The sequence below is a fragment of the Falco biarmicus genome, chromosome 9, assembly GCF_023638135.1.
Source record: "Falco biarmicus isolate bFalBia1 chromosome 9, bFalBia1.pri, whole genome shotgun sequence".
NCBI classification, from domain to species: Eukaryota; Metazoa; Chordata; class Aves; order Falconiformes; family Falconidae; genus Falco; species Falco biarmicus.
The window spans coordinates 31,188,452-31,196,248 of NC_079296.1; positions in this window are offsets into that span (position 1 = coordinate 31,188,452).

The following is a 7,797-nucleotide window of genomic DNA, read 5'->3' on the forward strand; positions in this document are numbered from 1 at the left end:
TTTAAAGAAATAAACTGCATGTTTGTGGCCTTATTACAATAAGGATGAGGCAGGAAAGAGGATTCCTCAGCAGACCCTTAACATGACAGCAGAATAAAGGAAACAGATGCACAGAGCTCTTTCAGATCATATATTTTAAAATAGGTGAATACAGACTTCATCCCAATGAAAGAAGCATTTCCCCTGGAAATGAAATCCAAAGCATTGTAATACCAAATGTTTTTGTACAGATCCCAACTCCAACAGGGAGTTCTCACAGAGCAATATTTAGAGGATATGTGAAAAAGAGCCAAAATAGGCCAAGGTCTGGTTGTGACAGCAAACTTGGCCATGTGTAAAATACCTTCACACTTGCAAAAGGTGCCGGGATAGAAGCCAACAAAAGTCATTTCAGCCATTATATTTTTCACAACTATTTATGGAACTAAAGCACTAACTGCATAAATTCTGCTTCCTTTGCTGAGGTGGTAATGAATACAGGAGGATTTATGAGAATTAGGCTGAAATTTTTTGAGCATAAGACTTTCCAAAAGCATGCTGGATTAGACATTCTCTATCCCTAAGCATACATGCTGGCACGTGAGGGAGAGTCAGAAGTGCCTACTTGTTTAATTCTGAATTGCAATGTACACCAAAATGTATGCATCTAAAAATACACTCCTAGTCTGGGGATTAATTAGCAAGTTTCAAAGATAGATAACCAAAGAGAAATCCAAGGGTAACTGAACTAACATGCTTAATCATGCTAATGTGATCAGGCAGAAAAGCAGATAAGTATTTCTTTTCATTTTTGTGCTTGTCATTGTGCAGAAGATGTGCCCTTGAATGAAAGGCTGAACAAACTGGTGCTGTCTAGCCTAAAGGAGCAAAAAATATGAGGCAGCACGATAATAGTGTTTAAGTATGTAAAAGGCTATTGTAAAAAGGAAGTGAACAATCTCTTCTCCGTGTCATAGTGTGTATGGCAAGGTGTAGAGGAAATATACCACGGGCTCATTTTGATATTAAGACAAACTTTTTAAGAGTAGAGATTGCAAAACATCAGTATGAATTACCTAGAGAGTTTTGGAGTCTCAATCCCTGAGATAGGAAAAAAACACAAACATTTTAGGGAATCCTGCCTCAGGGCAAAGGACTGGAGTAAATGACCTTTCAAAGTACCTAGACTAGAAGTCTTAGGAGTCTCAGAAAGTAACCAGTAACTTTTAAAGCAGAAGGACTTGTGTGCATCTATTTTAAGGTGGCTGGAATTTCCAGCTCTGTCTTTTTAAATAGGAGCTCTCTCTTGAGTCCATTGTTCAACAGGAAACATTCTTGGGTTTCACCTTAGCTAGAAGACCTGATTTCCTGTTTGATATCATAAACAGAACTGTATTCCCAAAGAAGAAAGTCCAAGATACCTTATAAGGAAAAAAGAACAAACCCCCCCAAAATATCCCAAGGGATAGTATAGTGTGGCAAAGCAAAAAAAATGTAGAGTGTAACATTGCCTTCACAGCATGTTACTTGCTCTTGCTACCTCCTGTAATCTAACCCAAATTAGTCCCCCAGAAGAATTTTGGTAGCTAGTACCTCAGTAGATGACAGTGTCTACAAGTGAGTTCTCAGTGATGAGCTGCCAAGTCCCTCAGCATTAGTTGGGCTCACGAACTGAACGATTCCTTGTCTGCCTTTCCTATGGCTTGCAGTCCACTAGAAAACTAATGTGAATATCCCAATAGTTTAGGTATCCCCTGGAACAGAATCAATTTCAAACTTACACAGCAATGAATATTTAATTATATAGTGGAACAGCTTCAACAAGAGTGATCAGGAAAGAGATGTCCTCAAATAGCCCAGACATGCTTCTGGGAGGTGGGAGGCTTGCATGCGATTTTCTGCTCTAGAGCAGAGAAGGGGATTCCGGTCAGGTTCTGCCACATCTCATGTGAATGTTAACATCTACAGCACCAATTTGTATGGGGTTAGAGTGGAAGAAGAGAGAACATCTGGCTTGCACTTCTGTGTTTGATACTGTGGCAAGACACTGAAGACATAGCCATCATCCCATTTTAAGTCATGCCTTTAGCTCCAAGAAGGCTGTTCTAGTGTTTTTTTATTTTAAAAGTCTGTTTTGCTTTTTGGGTCTGTCATGGACTCCCCTATAGGCTTATCTAAATGCTAAGGTTGTCTATCCATCTGCCCAGATTTGTTAAGTAGTGAGTATAAACTGATGACTGCTTAGATCCTCAGGTGGAATGCTTAGAAAAGAAAAATTATTCTTGATTTCTAGTGATAATAGTTTGCCTTTTTGACCCCAGTTGCTTACTTGAATCCAAGTGGATCAGTATTTCACCTGAAGCCCTATTTTGAACCACTTACAGCTTCTTATGCTCTCTTTGCTGAAATTTTCTGGACCTGGTTGCTGTCCAACATAATGTACTGATTTAATTTGACCAACAATATTTTCAGTCACATTTGGAAGAATCATTTCCTTCATTTAAGTAAAAAATGAATACAGGACTATCTTTCTTTGGCATAGGTCCACAGCTGAGAGAAGAAAGTAGGAAAACAGTATTTCTTTCTGATAAATGCTTTTACATGTTCTGTTGGTAGTTGCTTTGGAGTTGGATGAGCTGGGGGATGTTGAAAACTGCATTTCCTGGAGGATCTGTGCATTTTTATTGTGATGTATGTAGGAGTGCTTTTGGATGAGGGAGGAAAATATATTTTCTAATACCATGTGGTATTAGAAAAAAGCTAGTTTCTGAAAGACTGACTCCAGCCCTTACACAGAACAGAGCTTTTTTCTTGTGTCCAGCCCCCAAATTCCAGCTCATGAATTTACTCATCTGTTTTCATTTACAAATAAAAAGAGAGCCTAAAGAGATGCACTGATAGCAGGTTAATAGATTCTTGCAATTGTAAAGGCAAGAAATGATGTGAGACAAACAACCCCACAAATTTTGCTACGTATCTCCTCAGCTCTCGCCTACAGTGTGTACTCCCTGGGTCAGCAGGTAAATGTAACTCTGTCCTGCAGCCCATAGGCATTGAGCCCCAAGCACCTTGCAGTGTGGCCACAGCTCAGGAATTCTTGGAAGCACCTGTTAGTGTAACTGTTCAGCAAAGCACTTAACCTGGGCTTCCTAAAGTGTGCCTAAGAGCACCTGCCCATGTAACCTATGCTTATTTAAGTTGCACTGAGTAACATTGCTCATTACTTTCTTTAGAGCATCTTTATGGGCTGCTCTTTGGGAGTTCCTTACACCAGTGTGCCTGATGTCAGGGGAAGGCTTCTGAGTGCTGTAGGGGGATCTGAATAAAGCTCCTACAGTAATACGCTTTCTCAGGAAAGACATCTCAGTAAAGGAGCTGTGTACCTTGCACAGCTAGTTGCTGATTTGCTGTTGCTAAAGACACATAAATAGAGCTAGCAAAAAGCATAATACATGGAGTGCTTTGCAAGCTCTGATGTCTCATGGTACAGTATTATGTCTTTTCAAGCACTCGTAGCTGTTCTAGCTTTTCTGATGGAAGCAACAGCTATAGGTTTTGTAGGCTTATTAAAAAAATCTTGGCAGCTAGCTTCCTGAGGTGGTTATTCGCAACATTTCTGCAGCTAGAACAGAAGTCCAAACTGCATTTAATGTATAGTTATTCAAAATGATAGGCTAGCTTACGAGCCTGGAAGAGCAAGAAGACAAGACCACTTACAATAGCATGTTGTAGCAATTAAGGGTATTAATCATAAGCCAGTTCCTCCAGAAAGCTGCTAAGCTGTCACCACCCACCCCTTCTCCTCCCCCATCTTCACCCGTTGCTTTTTCACTTGACTATGGCAATACAAAGACTATACCCTTCAGAGGGCCAATTTTCAGGACAGCCATCCTGTCTTTCCGAGACTTCCTCAGCCACTGCTGACGCCTACCTTTGGTATCTTGGCAGTTGCGTAAGCAATGATCAAGTTAATGTCCAACTCCCAGCTGCTTTATTTTATATGTGAAGGTTTATTAAGACTTTGCTGCAATGCACATTCATGTTGGCACAGGTAATGTTGCACGTATTTCAGTGACAGTGCCAATTCCAGATTTCAGAGTGTTCAGTTTGAAGCCCAAACGTGTTGTTATGACACAGTTTTTTCCATGTGGTATTAAACTTAAAACTGGTGATGCCAAGTCACCGGCTGTGCTGCAGCAGTTTGGCATCGCAGCATGGGACTTTCTTGAGCTGCTTAATCCCAGGGCTAGTTGAAGAGAGTCAGGCTGTGCCCGTCCTCAGATTGGACGAGTGTTACAAAAGCTTCATACGATGTTTTATGACATTGTAGGTGTCATTTTAAGTCTTGTGCAACATGGCTCAAGGGACCACTTGTAAAATTGGGAGTTGGAACTGGCTCAGCCAGATGGCAAGCTCAGTTCTGCCAGGGCAAGGCTTCGTGCCCTTGTCATAGCCGGTCTACTGCTTGCTTCAGGTGCGAGGTCATTTGGAAGATGCCCCTTCCCCGTGAGAATAATTCACCCCCAGAGAGCTGGCCAGCCGGAGAGCCTGGGAAGGAGCAGGGAGGGAGCCCTTGCAGGCTGTCCATCCCTGCCAAGCCAGCCCGAGCTGCGCAGGGGAGGGCGAGGAGGGGACACGCGTGGGACTGCGCGGGCACAGGCTGCCACCTGGCGGGCAGGGGCAGGGGCGGGCAGCCTGCAGCGGGCTCGCTGCCAGCACTGCGGCAGGCTCGGGCTGTCACCTCCCTTCTCCCCCCAGAACAACCGCAAACACACCCCCACACACCCCCCAGGTGGTTGCTTCGAGTTTAAACAAGCTTCAAGGAATTTAAATCTGAAAAGATCTAACTGAGAGTTCAAAGATTCTGAATTATTTAGCGACCGCTGTCCATTCTTAGACAAATGAGGGGGCAGTGTCTGGTATAAAATTAGTTGCTCCACTGTCCCCCACAGCACAGGAACAGGTGATGTCCTCATGTCTTAGAGACAGACCTTGAACCTCAAGTCCCTTTGAGTTCAGCCCATATCGTGGCTGTCCTTCCCCACGAACCGCGGTGACAGCGGTGGTCGCCTCCCAGAGGGACAGAGGTGCGGGGGCACGGCCAGCCCCGGCAGGGACAGAGGCTGGGCATCAGAGCAGTCTGAGGAGTGTGGTAAAACATCCCCTGCAGCTTTAGCTGTGCCGGAGGTATGTCTGGAGAGGGACATGAATATATGAATTATATGAATATATGAATTATAGTATGAAGGAAGTACCAGGAAAAAAACCAAGAAAGAGAATGTAAATCTTCAGATACTGATAATCTGGAAGACCCCAGCAGTGACTGTAGGATAAATATGCAGGACATGAAACTGGGTACTTCTGCCTCATCGTTTCTGGTTCCTATTTGAATGACACACATACAGGTGTATTTATCCTCTCCTGTGGACAGCCAGTCGTAGGGACACCACTGCAGGAAGATGTACGGGAGGCAGGGTCAGTGACCCCCTGCGCTGCATGGCCCCAGGGCGGGAGGCTGAGTGCTGTCCCTCCGAGGGCTGCACCTTTGGCTCTCTCCTGCCATTGCTTTCCATCACTAACTCCTCTTCTGCGTTTGTTCAGGACCGTCTTTTCTGAGGTTGCAGAATCGCAGACATTTTTTGCTGGTTCCCTGCTAGGTTGCTTGCTATGAAAATAGCAACTTTGTCACAGTTGCTGTTTACTGGGGGAGTGAGAGACCTCTGTGTAAAGCTGTGGGAAAGGGTCCTCTAACACTCTGTCTGCCTTAAAAGTCTTGCTTTCAGTTTGGAAAGGAACTAAAACCACTGAAAAGCTATCCAGAAAACACTGACTGTACATTACGTTTTGTGATTGTTCCCACATCCCTTGTAATTCTCAACCACAGCTCGGTACTAGAGGCTAGATACACATGGTAGGCATTTTTCGTCTTGCTAGCAGTGGGGTAGCAGGAACGTGAGCTTCTCTTTCAAGTCCAAAATCAAAGTACTGACAAACTGTTAGAGAGGAATGTGAATTTTGAGTTGGATCTTCCCTCAAAACAAGAACACTGTTTTACTCCAAAGCTTTCCCCAGTACAGTTTTATCCTTCTCATGAATTTATTTGCATTGTTTTCCTTTCCTCTCCTCCACACAGGAAATAAGCCGTCGGCTCCCTCACACTTTAATATGCTTGTCATGCTGTGTGTGCAGAAACATTTCAGACTCTTTGTACTCAGCACTGCGATTCTCAGTATGCCTTTTCAAGAACCGGCAGCCTGCAGGATAACTTTTAATTTATTTCATATTGCAGCAATCCTGTATACTGGCATGGTCTTGAACCTCTCCTGCTTTCTTCTGCAGCCACACTGTAACAGTGATCTTGTTTCTGTCTTCTTGCAGGTGTTCAGTTTGCTTGCAGGGCAGCAGGAACTATTCTACAGTTTGCAGCGTGGGTGAGCAGATGGAGGGTGTGTGTGCAGCAAACAGCTTGTGGAATTTCTGAACAGACCCCTCAGTTGTGTGTTCCCCTTCGATTTGCAGGGGACTAAAGTAAGATCATCCTTCTGGCCTTTTATTTCTATGTTCCTGTTCTTCTATTGCTATTTTTAGGTAACAATTGTTCTGGGTTTACTATTTAAATAACAAATGCAAGTATTTTGCAAATTTTTGGCTTCCTGAAGGGGGAGCTTCCCCTTTGTAATCTGCTTTTCAAAATGTGTCGAGTCATTCCCTGGGCAAGTTTCTGTTTCAGTTTCTATTTGCTTTTCTGATGGTGGGTTTCCATAAAACAGGAGAGTTTCAGTTTTCAAAGTGATTTCTGTTGCTTTCATTTTTTCCTCTACCTAATGCTGAAAAGGAGTTGCTTTACACTGCCCACTGCACAGCCTTGTCGCTTGGGAGAAAAGAGGCTGGTCATGCCAAGTGTGTAAAGTGCAGAGCATAGAGTAAAGATATCAGAACTATACTTCAGCAAGTAGCTAAGGCAGTGGCAGTCGTCTTGCTTACCAGCATGGGACTGCGTGGACTTTCCTTCTGAGCATGAAAGGTGAGAGCGAAAGGTGAAGCAGTGCTAATATAACGTACTTTTGTATGGTATGATTTTCCTCTGCAGCCCTAGTTCGAAAATGAGGCCAGAAGCAGGAGGCAATGGGAAGCTGGGAGTGTTACTGTGGGTCAACAGAACTACATCACTTTTGGTCCCTGGTCCAAGTACTTTAAGTTTGATCAGATGGCTCTATGCTGCACTGCTGACTGCAATAGGCATGCCTTTGGAAAACCAACTGCACAATATAATCAATCCTCTTATTTGATGCACAGTGTTCCAGTTAAGAAAAAAAAATCATGATGCATGCTAACCACTACGGTTAATGGCAGTCTGGGTTCAGCCTTGCAGACATCTAAGAGGAGAAAATGACTCATTGCTCAGGGACTTTTTTTTAACCATCCTCATTATACTGAGGTTGGGAAATTCTGGTGTGATGAAAGAAAAATTTCTCATTCTATTTCACTGCCACAAATTTATGAGGTTTGGTCCCTCCATTTTAAGACCTGCCTGGTTCAGATCAGTTACACTAACTGACCCACTGAAGCCCTGAAAGGTAGACGACCTTAGTTTCTGGCAGCCGGGTGCCTCACACAGAGAAATAAAGCCAGAGGCAAAGAAAAGCTAAAGTTCAAGTCAAGCACCTGCTGTCACACCTTTAAGCTGTATTTACGCATTCCTGGGTGGGACATGGTACAGGGAGCAGCCTGTCTACCAGGGCTTGTGAGAGCGTGGAGCTTTCCTCCCTTCCTGTTTTGGCTCTGTGCTTCTACATGACTGCAACCCAGGAAAGATGA